The sequence below is a fragment of the Macaca nemestrina genome, chromosome 3, assembly GCF_043159975.1.
Source record: "Macaca nemestrina isolate mMacNem1 chromosome 3, mMacNem.hap1, whole genome shotgun sequence".
NCBI classification, from domain to species: Eukaryota; Metazoa; Chordata; class Mammalia; order Primates; family Cercopithecidae; genus Macaca; species Macaca nemestrina.
In genome coordinates this window covers 181,504,539-181,516,905 of record NC_092127.1, presented here as the reverse complement: position 1 = coordinate 181,516,905, position 12,367 = coordinate 181,504,539, and the positions used below count along the sequence as shown (strand labels likewise).

The 12,367-nt window shown below is 38.1% G+C and overlaps 1 protein-coding gene across 9 annotated transcripts in view; it reads right to left on the bottom strand.

The window, feature by feature from the left end:
* Positions 1–12,367, bottom strand: part of LOC105487901 (prominin 1) — a 155,304-nt gene that overhangs the window by 123,205 nt on the left and 19,732 nt on the right. The window contains exon 1 of one of the 9 annotated variants that reach the window (XM_011751553.3): positions 2,185–2,209. The exons of the other annotated variants lie outside the window; for them this stretch is intronic. The gene's annotated coding sequence lies outside the window, so the exon portion shown is untranslated. Of the gene's footprint in view, positions 1–2,184; positions 2,210–12,367 lie in introns of those variants that run through there. 9 annotated transcript variants of the gene reach the window in all.

The following is a 12,367-nucleotide window of genomic DNA, read 5'->3' as shown; positions in this document are numbered from 1 at the left end:
AATGGGATCACATCAAGTTAAAAAACTTCTGGGCAGCAAAGGAAGCACTCAACAAAGAAGAGACAACAACCCACAGAATGGGAGAAAATATTTGCAAACTACCCATCTAACAAGGAACTAATAACCAGAATATAATAAAGAGTTCCAACCACTCTGTAGGAAAAAAAAAATCTAATACTCTGATTTTAAAAATGGGCAAAAGATCTGAATAGACATTTTCCAAAAGAAGACATACAAATGGCAAACAGGCCTACAAAAAGGTGCTCAACATCACTGATCATCAGAGAAATGTAAATCAAAACTACAATGAGATCTCATCTCACCCCAGTTAAAATGACTTTTATCCAAAAGACAAGCAATAACAATAGATGGCAAGGATGTGGTGAAAAGGGAACCCTTGCACACTGTTGGAGGGAATGTAAATTAGTACAACCACTATGGAGAATGGTTTGGAGGCTACTTAAAAAACTAAAAATGGAGTACCATATGATCCAGCAATGCCACTGCTGGGTATATACATAAAAGAAAGGAAATCAGTATATCAAAGAGATAGCTGCACTCCCATGTCTGCTGCAGCACTCTTCACAATAGCCAAGATTTGGAAGCAACTTAAGTGTCCATCAATACGTGAATAAAGAAAATGTGGTATATATACACAATGGAGTACTATTTAGCCATAAAAAGAATGAGCTCCTGTCATTTGTAATAACATAGATAAAACTGGAGGTCATTATGTTAAATGACATAAGCCTGGCACAGAAAGGCAAACTTCACATGTTCTCACTTACTTGTAGGACCTAAGAATTAAGACAATTGAACTCCTGGAGATAGAGAGTGGAAGGATGGTTAACAGAGGCTGGGCAGGGTAGTGAAGTGGTGGGGAGAAAGAAAGGGTGGTTAATGAGTACAAAAAATAGAAGGAATGGATAAGGTATAATATTTGCTGGTACAATAGGATAATTGTAGTTTAAAACAATTTAATCCTACATTTTAAAATAACTAAAAATACAATTGAATTGAAAGATAAAGGCTTGAGGGGACAGATACCCCATTTACCCTTATGTGCTTATTACATATTGCATGCCTATACCAAAATATCTCACGTAACCCATAAATATATACACCTACTCTGTATTCACGAAAATTAAAAAAAAAAAAAACAAAAAACAGTAGTAGTGAGAGTAACACCCACACTTAATGAGCATTTATATGAATGAGGCACTGGCTTTAAATTAATTATTTTACGTAACCTTAGCAACAACAGCAGTTTGAGATCACCTTATTATTTCTATCTTAAAGATAAGGCTAAAATAGGTTCAGTAACCTGAGGCCACCCAGGTAGTAAGTCAAGCACTAAATTTGAAGTCAGATCTGGCCCATGATCACCAATGCACCAGAAGATAACATAAAACCTTTTCAGGCCACTGCCACGTTCTATTGAAATGGGTGGCTAACTGCCTTATGGTAGGGCACCGAACGTTTTAACTATTTCTACCTATTTCCATACCGTATCCCAACATCTCCACCTGGATCATTGTGGTTGTTCAATAAGTGAGTGAATTAATAATAAACAATATTATGACCTAGTCTGGGCAGCCTTTTGCAGGCAGTGACAAGACCTAATGATTTGTTCCACTCAATTCCACTTGGAACTCTCATTCTACAATCCAGCAATGTAGCTCAACCGAATGCCTACATCGTTTGTTACATGCAAGGCTAAAGGGTGAGATGTTTATTCCCATACACACATACTCAGAATCATTAGATGCAAAAACTTAGATCTCTCTTTCTGAAATTACTGCTCATTTTTCCTGCCCAGATGAAATCTAAACATGAAGTAGCATGATGTTCCAGAAAGAGAACTGGACTGAGAGCCAGGAGATTCATTCAGGCCCCATCAGCTGCCAACATGGGCCCTGGTAAGTCACCTAACCTTCCTGGGTCTCACACTCCTCAGCACAATAGCCGTGCTCAGTGACTACATGGGCTAGTGGCTGAGGAAAGGTTTTAGTTATTTTTCTCTGAGTCACTAAGACTAAAACAAAATAGGTTTGTGCGCAAATTATTCCAGTTAACCTAATAATTTCTACCATGAACAACCATGCTTTAAAAAAATTATGTTTTTGTGTAACCAACAAACATGGTACCACATGACCCTGTAAGAAAGAGAACTGTGTCACTCACCACATGCTGCTCTGCTCTCCTAAGACTGAAATTTGTGTACAAGATAGTCAAGGAGAGAGGGGGAAGAAAGGAGAAGAGGAAGGAGAAAGAGAGAGAGGAGGATTGAATAGCTTCATGCAAGCCACAGTTACCCTGTAAATATTTAACTTCATGATTTCCTGTTCCTCTTGTCTTTTTTTTTTTTTTCTCTCTCTTGCTCTGGACTTGGATACCAAAATAGCATTGCTGGTGTTTAATAACCAAAACCCAGGCAAACATTCTTCTTGTACTTCAAGCACCTTCAGGTATGATTTGTAACTGGTCATCGAGCCCATTCCACACTAACTCAAAGGCAGAGGAAGAAAACCTCAATCCAGCTTGAACAAAGGGGAGGAGAGAGCAAGATGGAGCCAGGCAAGGGCAGTGCCTCAGAGCTTGGATTCGGAATGTGAAAGCTGGGGAGCAGTTGGGAAACAGTCACATGTTGATGGGGGCTGTAAGGAGTAGTTGTATCTTTCATGAGTCAAAATCTGTTTTTCAGTGATCATTTCAAATAAAGTTCTCATCTCTAGAGCCAGCTTTCATCTGTGCATTTCCCTCTGACATCATTTTTAATATGCGCCAACTCCAATGGGGTTTTGTAACTTACCTTTAGTAACCACGTGGAAAAAGGGAGAGCAGCACAAAAAGCATCGGGTACTTTCTCTCACCTGCTCCAGGAAGGGGAGGTTCCATCCACCAAAGTGCTATGGAGAGATTGCTGAAGGGGGCAACCAGGAGAATTCCATAATTTCTGATTCTATAGTTGTCAATTTTTATCATAATCCATAAAAGATTCGCCCAACGACTTATAATTTATACAACAGCAAAACATATTGCTATGATAAGCAATGTTTTACCTTTCTGGGAATAATTACTATGACTAGCTTTCTCTAAAGACTTACTAATTTGCCCTTATTCCCGTCATCATCTGAAAGGACTTATGAAGCATCTGCTAGTCAGTCAGTCATTCCTTCAGTGATATTCACTCTGCACCTACTATAGGTCAGAGTTAGGGACTCTAGTTACTGAAATGACCTCTGACCCAGAACATACATATGAAAATGAACTTTTCATCAAACGTTGTCTTTTTTTCACACTGACCCCTTGCATATTTACCCCATGTGAAACATTTTTTCTTAAAAGCAGTCTCTGCAAAATTCTCTTCTGCTTCATATTTTATCTGCTACCTAAGCTATAATCAGATAATTATTTTAAACCCAGAAAACTTCATGCTAATTCAAGCACTCTTCCTTTTTGCCAGAGCAATCAAAGTGTTAAATTATAGTGCCAGCCAGCCACTTATGTAGAGAAGGGAAAAATAATAGCAATTTTTGTACAGTGGGAAAACCATGGCATGTGAAGGTCAAATAGACCTGGGAATGGGTCCTAGCTCTGCTACTCCATTCATTCTCTCATTCATTCACTCACTCATGCATTCAACAGATGTTGATTGTGTTGTTTCTGCAGGACAGACCGAGCGAAGACATATAGCAGAGAAGAACACAAAGCCCCCTGCCCTTCCAGAAATTGTATCTTACAGAGGAGAACACTAAACAAGCCACCAAATCTATAGGCATGTCACTGTATAGCCTTAAATAAGTTCACCTTAAATACTTCACCTCTCTGAGGTTCAGTCTCCTCACCTATAAAATAGAGGTCTTGCAAAGATTAAATGAGGTTATATATGTGTAATACCTGGCACACAGTAGGAAATAAATGGTAGCTATTATTTCTGCTCTATTTCTTTGTCAAGCTCTCTCTCACAACCACCACATCCCCTTTTTAAAAAATTTTCCAGTTTCCTAAATTAAGAGTACAGGGCTATTGAATCCACAAGCTAAATCTTCATTTCACAAATATTTACATATTACATCTTGAGGATTTGGAAGGTTCCAGGCCAGAAAGATCTAAGGAGCTAGACATATGCTGACCTATAAGCGGGATCATCTAAGGGAATTACTCTCTACGATTACACTCTAGGAATTACTGGAGTCTGGAGAGGTGAGTGCCTTGATTGTATTTTGATTGGCTAGGCTATATTTCAATTGGCTAGGCTATATTACAATTCTCCAAGATTAGAAGTTAAATTTTGGGCCGGGCGCGGTGGCTCAAGCCTGTAATCCCCAGCACTTTGGGAGGCCGAGACGGGCGGATCACGAGGTCAGGAGATGGAGACCATCCTGGCTAACACAGTGAAACCCCGTCTCTACTAAAAATACAAAAAAAAAAAAAAACAACTTAGCCGGGCGAGGTGGCAGGCGCCTGTAGTCCCAGCTACTCGGGAGGCTGAGGCAGGAGAACGGCGTGAACCCGGTAGGCGGAGCTTGCAGTGAGCTGAGATCCGGCCACTGCACTCCAGCCTGGGTGACAGAGCGAGACTCCGTCTCAAAAAAAAAAAAAAAAAAAAAAAAAAAAAAAAAGAAGTTAAATTTTGGAAGACCAATAGCAATGCAAATGAATGCTCTCCAGGAGGTATCAATTAATCTCTACCCTGTAGAAAAGATCCCAAACATAGCACTTTATTGCCCTATAGGATATTGAAAAGTTTTACCTCTATTAGAAAATATTCATTTCAGGGGGTGGAGCAAGATGATCACAAAGAAACCTCCACTGATCGCTCCACCATAGGAACACCAAATTTTAACAACTGTCTGCACATGGAAGAGCACTTTCATGAGGACCAAAAATCAGGTAAGCAATCACAGTGCCTGGTTTTAACTTCCTATCACTGAAAGAGGCACTGAAGACGGTAGTAAAGACATCTTGAATCACCTACGCCACCTCCCAACATCCCCCCAAAGCAGCCATGTAGCACAGAGAGAGAATATGCACTTGGGGGAGAGAGAGCACAGTGGCTGGGGGCTTTGCGTTGAATTCAGTGCTGCAGAGAGCAAGAGCAAAGAGGAAAACCATGCTGAACTCAGCCTGCGCCTACCCACAGAGGGAGCATTTGGATCAGACCCAGTCAGAGGGGAAGTGCCCATCCCAGCAGTTGCAAACTGAGTTTCTAGGAGAGCCTTGCTACTGTAGGCTAAAGTGCTCTGGGGTTCCAAGCGAACCTGAAAGGCAGTCTAGGACATAAGGACTGCAATTTTTAGGCAACTCCTGATGCTGCGCTGGACTTAGAGACAGTGGACTAGGGTAAAGCATGACCTAGTGAGATACCAGGTCGGGTGGCTGGGGGAGTACTTGCTCCACCCCTCTCTCAATCCCAGGCAGCCTAGCTCACAGCAACAAAAGTGACTCTCCTTCTGTTTGAGGACAGAAGAGTGAAGAGTAAAGAGGATTTTGTCTTGGATCTTGGATACCAACTCAGCCACAGTAGGACAGGGCAGTGGGCAGAGTTGTGAGGCCCCCATATCAGGCTCTAGCTCCCACATGACATTTCTAGAAACACCCTGAGCCAGGAAGGAACCTGCTGCCTTGAAGGGAAGAACCTAGTCCTGGCAGGATTCATCACCTGTTGATTAAAGAACTCATGGGCCCTTAATAACCAACAGCAACATGCAGGTAGAAAACTTGCTTCTTGAGTGAGACTCTGAGATGTCCTGGCTTCAGGTACCAGCTAGGTCACAGTGGAGGAGAGCACCAAACAGGCTCTTTGGGTACCTGAGTCCAGGCCTAGGCACTTGGACAGCATTTACAGATCTGCCATGGGCCAGATGAAAGCCCACTGCCCTAATGGGCAGTATTCACCACAAGCTGAATAAAGAGCCCTGGGCCCTAAGTGAACATCACTGGTGGCCTGGCAGAGCTCCTTGTGGGCCAGTGGTAGTGGTGACCACAAGGAGAGGTTGCTCTGCCTCTGAAAACAGGAAGGAAGAGGGAGAAGGACTTTGTCTCATGGTTTGAGGACCTGTTTAGCTACAGTGGAATAGAACACCAGATAGATCACTAAGGTTTTTGGTCCAATCCCTGGCTCTAAGACAGTATCTCTGGACACACCCAGGGCCTGAGGGAGCTCCTTGCCCTGAAGTAAAGGACACAAACAAGGCTAACTTCACCAGCTCCTGATTGTAGAGCTCTACGGCCTTGATTAAACACAGATGGTAGCCAGGTAGTGGTTACATTAGGCAGTGGACAAGACCCAGTGGAGTCTCAGTGGTGGTGGTCATGGTACCTCTACAAGTCTGCAAGAACCATACATTACATGAGGCCCAAGTCACTTTGAATATCTGGAAAGCATTCCCAAGAAGGATGGGCACAAGCAAGCCAAGAATATGAGGACTACAATAAACACCTAACTCTTTGATGCTCAGACACCAATGAACATCCACAAGCATCCAGACCATCTAGGAAAACATGGCCTCATTAAACAAACTAAATAAGGCCCCAGGGAACAACCCTGGAGATAAGGGACCTTTCAGACAGAGAATTCAAAATAACTCTCTTGAGGAAACTCAAAGAAAATTAAGATAACACAAAGAAGGAGTTCAGAATTCTATCAGATAAATCTAACAAAGACATTGAAATAATTTAAAAGAATCAAACAGAAATTTTTGAGTTTAAAAATGCAGTTGTCATACTGAAGAATGCATCAGAGTCTTTCTACAGCAGAATTGATCAAGGAGAAGAAAGAAATAGTGAACTTGAAGACAGGCTGTTTGAAAACACACAGTCAGAGGAGACAAAAGAATGAAGAATAAAAAACAATGTGTAACTGCCCAAATTTGCAACCACCCAAGGGGTTCACCTTGCCTGCTACCTAGACAGAACTGACTTATCAAGATAGGGGAATTGCAATAAAGAGTAATTCACATAGAGCCGGCTGTACCAGAGACTGGAGTTTTATTACCACAAAAATTAGTCTCTCCAAGCACTTGAGGATCCGAATTTTTAAGGATACTTTCATGAGTAGGGGCCAGTGAGTTGAGAGTGCTGAAGAGTGGGTCAGATATGAAATCATAGGGCGTCAAAGCTGTCCTCTTGCATTGAGTCAGTTCCTGGGTGGGGACTACAAGATCAGATGAGCACTTATATTGATCTGGCTGGGTGGTACCAACTGATCCATCAAGTGCAGGGTCTGCAAAATATCTCAAGCACTGATCTTAAGTTTTACAACAGTAATATTATCCCCAGGAGAAATCTGAGGAGGGTCAGAATCTTTTAGCCTCCAGCTGCATGACTCCTAAACCATAATTTCTAATCTTTTGGCTAATCTGTTAGTCCTACAAGGGCAGTATAGTCCCCAAGCAAGAAGGGTTTGGTTTGGGGAAAGGGTTGTTACTGTCTTTATTTCAAACTATAAACTAAGTTTCTCCCAAAGTTAGTTCAGCCTATGCCCAGGAATGAACAAAGACAACTTGGAGGTTAAAAGCAAGATGGAGTTAGTTAGGTCAGATCTCTTTCACTGCCTCAGTTATAACTTTGCAATGGTGGTTTCAAATGAAGTATACCTACAAGATCTAGAAGATTACCTTAAAAAGACAATCTAAGGCTATCGACCTTAAAGAGGAGATAGAGAAAGAGATAGGGGTAGAAAGATTATTCAGAGGGATAATATCAGAGAACCACCCAAACCTATAAAAAGATATCAATATCAAAGTGTAAGAATGTTAGAGAACACCAAGCAGATTTAACTCTAAGAAGACTACCTCAAGGCATAATCAAACTCCCAAAGGTCAAGGATAAAGAATCCTAAAAGCAGTAAGAGCAAAGAAACAAATTACAATGAAGTTCTAATACATCTGGCAGCAAGATTTTCAGTGGAAACCTGACAGGCCAGGAGAGAGTGACATGACACATTTAAAGTGATGAAAGAAAAAAACTTACACTGTAGAACAGTATACACAGCAAAAATATTCTTACAGCATGAAGGAGTAATACTTTCCCAGACAAACAAAAGCTGACGAATTTCATCAACATCAGATCTGTCCTACAATAAATGCTAAAGGAAAGACTTCAATTTGAAAGAAAAGGACAGTAATGAGCAACAAGAAAAATCATCTGAAGATCCAAAACTCACTGGTAATAGTAAGTGCACAAATAACAAGGAATATCATAACACCGTAACCGTGGTATATTAACTACTCTTAAGTAGAAAGACTAAATGATAAATAAATCAAAAATAATAACTACCACAACTTTTCAAGACATAGACAATGAGATATAAAGAGAAACAAAAAGTTATAAAGCAGGAGGATGAAGTTAAGGTGTAGAGTTTTTATTATTTTTATTAATTTTCTTTTTGCCTGTTTGTTTATACAATCAGTGTTCAATTGTCACTAGTTTAAAATAATGGGTAATAAGACAGTATTTGCAAGCCTCATGATAATTTCAAATTTAAAAACATACAACAGATACACAAAAAATAAAAATAAAGGAATTAAATCACTAGAGAAAACTATCTTCACTAAAAGGAAGACAGAAAGGAAGGAAAGAAGGAAGAAAGACCAACAAAAAACAAAAACCAAAAAACAAAAACAAAAAAGAAAGCAAATAAGAAAATTGCAGGAGTAAGTCCTTACTTATCAATAATAATGTTGAATGTAAATGAATAAAAATCTCCAATAAAAAGTCACAGAATGGCTAACTTGATTTTTTAAAAAGACCCAGTAGTCTGTTACCTATGAGAAACACACTTGATTTATAAAGATACTCACAGACTGAAAATAGAGGGATAGAAAAAGGTATTCCATGCCAATGCAAACCAAAAAGAGGAAGAGTAGCTATACTCATATCAGACAAAATAGGTTTCAAGACAAAAACTGTAAGAAGAGAAAAAGAAGATCATTATATAATGATAAAGGGATCAATTCAGCAAAAGGATATGACAATTGTAAATATATCTGTATGTACCCAACACTGGAGCACTGAGATATATAAAGCGAATATTATTAGAGCCAAAGTGAGAGATAGATCTCAATACTACAATGGTTGGAGACTACAACAACCCACTTTCAGCATTGGACAGATCTGCCAGACAGAAAATCAACAACAACAACAAAAATTGTACTTAATCTGCACTATAGAACAAATGAGCCTCATAGATATTTACAGAACATTTCATGCAATGGCTGAAGAATATACATTTTCTTCCTCAGCACATGGATCATTCTCAAGAATAAACCATATGTTAGGTAACAAAACAAATCTTAAAACATTTAAAAAAAGCATACTCTCTGACCACAATGGAATAAAACTAGAAATCAACCACAAAAAGAATTTTGGAAACTATACAAACACATGGAAATCAAACAATATGCTCTGGAATGACCAGTGGGTCCACGAAGAAATTAAGAAGGAAGTTGAAAAGTTTTTTGAAACAAATGACAATGGAAACACAACATACCAAAACCTATGGGATACAGTGAAAGCAATACTAAGAGCGAAATGTATTGTCATAAATGTCTATATCAAAAAAAAGAAGAAAAACTTCAAATAACCTAACAATGCCTCTTAACTAGAAAAGCAAGAGTAAAGCAAACCCAACATTAGCAGAAGAAAATCAGTAATAAAGATTACAGCAGAAATAAATATAATTGAAATGAAGAAAACAATACAAAAGATCAACAAAAATAAAAAGTTGCTTTTTTGAAAAAACAATCAAAATGAACAAATCTTTAGCCAGACTAAGAAAAAAAAAAAGAGGGAAGACCCAAATACATAAAATCAGAGACAAAAAAGGAGACATTACAACTGATACTGCAGAAATTCAAAAGATCATTAGTTGCTGCTATAAGCAACTATACGCCAATAAATTGTAAAGCCTAGAGGAAATGAACAAATTCCTAGACACATAAAACTTATCAACATTAAACCAGGAAGAAATCCAAAACCTGAAAAGACCAATAATGAGTAAGAAGACAGAAGCTGTAATAAAAAACTCTCCCAGTAAAGAAAAGCACAGGACCCAATGGCTTCACTGCCAAACAGTTAAAGAACTAATACTAATCCCACTCAGACTATTCTGAAAAGTAGATGAGGAGGGAACACTTCCAAACTCATTCTATGAGGCTAGTATTATTCTGATACTAAAACCAGACAAAGACACATAAAAAAAAAAAAAAAAAAAAGTAAAAAGAAAACTACAGGCCAATATTATTGGCAAATATTGACGCAAAAATTCTAAACAAAATACTAACAAGTCAAATTCAACAATACATTAAAAAGATCATTCATCATCACCAAGTGTGATTTATCCCAGGGTTGCAAGAATAATTCAACATACATGAATCAATCAATGTGATACATCATCATATCAACAGAATGAAAGACAAAAACCACATGATCATTTCAATTGCTGATGAAAATCATTTGATAAAATTCAACATTGTTTTGTGATTTAAAACAAAACAAAACAAAACCTTTAAAAAACTGGAAGTAGAAGGAACATACCTCAACATAATAAAAGCCATATACAACAGACCCATAGCTAGTATCATACTGAATGGGGAAAAACTGAAAGCTGTTCCTCTAAGATCTGGAACAAGAGAAGGATGCACATTTTCATCACTGTTATTCAACATAGTACTGGAAGTCCTAGCTAGATTAATCAGACAATAGAAAGAAATAAAGGGCATCCAAACTGGAAAGGAAGAACTCAAGTTATCTCATTTTCAGATGATAGGATTTTTGGAAAAACCTAAAGACTCCACTAAAAAACTACTAGAACTGATAAACAAATTCAGTAAAGTTGCAAAACACAAAATCAACATACAAAAATTAGTCACATTTCTATATACTAATACTGAACAATCTGAAAAAGAAATTTAAAAAATAATTGTATTTACAACAGCCAGAAACAAAAATTAAATTCCTAGGAATTAACAAAAGAAGTAAAGGCTCTCTACGATGAAAACTATAAAACACTGATGTAATTAGTGGAAAATAGCACTCAAAAAATAGAAGATAATCCATGTTTATGGATTGAAAGAATCAATATTGTTAAAATGTTCACACTACCCAAAGCAATCTACAGATCCAATGCAATCTCTATTAAAATACCAATTACATTCTTCAAAGAAATAGAAAAAAAATCCTAAAATTTATATGGAACCACAAAAGACTCAGAATAGCCAAAACTAGCCTGAACAAAAGAACAAAACTGGAGGGATTACATTACCTGATTTCAAATTGTACTACAGAGACATAGTAACCAAAATGGCATGGTACTGGCATAAAAACAGACACACAGACCACTGAAAGAGAATAGAGAACCCAGAAACAAACCCATATATAAAAAGTTAACTTGTTTTTAACAAAGATTCCAAGAACATACATCGGAGAAAGGACAGTCTCTTCAATAAATGTTGCTGAGAAAACTAGATATCCATATGCAGAAGAATGAAACTAAACCCATATCTCTGGCCATATACAAAAATCAAATAAAAATAAATACTTAAATCTAAGACCTCAAGCTATTAAACTACTATAAGAAAACATTGGAGAAACTCTCCAGGATATGGGATTAGACAAAGATTTCTTGAGGAATATCCCATAAACATAGACAACTAAAGCAAAAATGGACAAATGGGATCACATCAAGTTAAAAAGTTTCTGCACAGTAAAGGAAGCAATCTACAAAGTGAAAAGACTACCCACAGAATGGGAGAAAATATTTGCAAAGTACCATCCGACAAAGAATTAATAACCAGAATATATAAGGAGCTCAAACCACTGTCCAGTAGAAATATCTAATAGTCCAATTAAAAAATGGGCAAAAGATCTGAATAGTGTGGGTGTGGCGGCTCATGCCTGTAATCCCAGCACTTTGGTAGGCTGAGTGAAACCGTGTCTTTATTTCTAAATAATAATAATAAAAAGATCTGAATAGACATTTTTCAAAAGAAGACATACAAATGGCAAACAGGGATATGAAAAAGTGCTGAGCATTGCTGATCATCAGAGAAACGTGAATCAAAATTACAATGAAATATCATCTCATTCAAGTTAAAATGGCTTTTATCTGAAAGACAAACAATAACCATTGATAGTGAAGATGTGGTGAAAAGGGAACCCTCATACACTGTTGGTGAGAATGTAAATTAGTACAACCAGGATGGAGAACAGTTTGGAGGTTCCTCGAAACACTAAAAATAAAGCTACCACATGATCCAGCAATCCCACTGCTGGGTACATACCCAAAAGAAAGGAAATCAGTCTATCGAAGGGACTTCTGTACTCCCACATTTGCTGCAGCACTGTTCACAATATCCAAGAT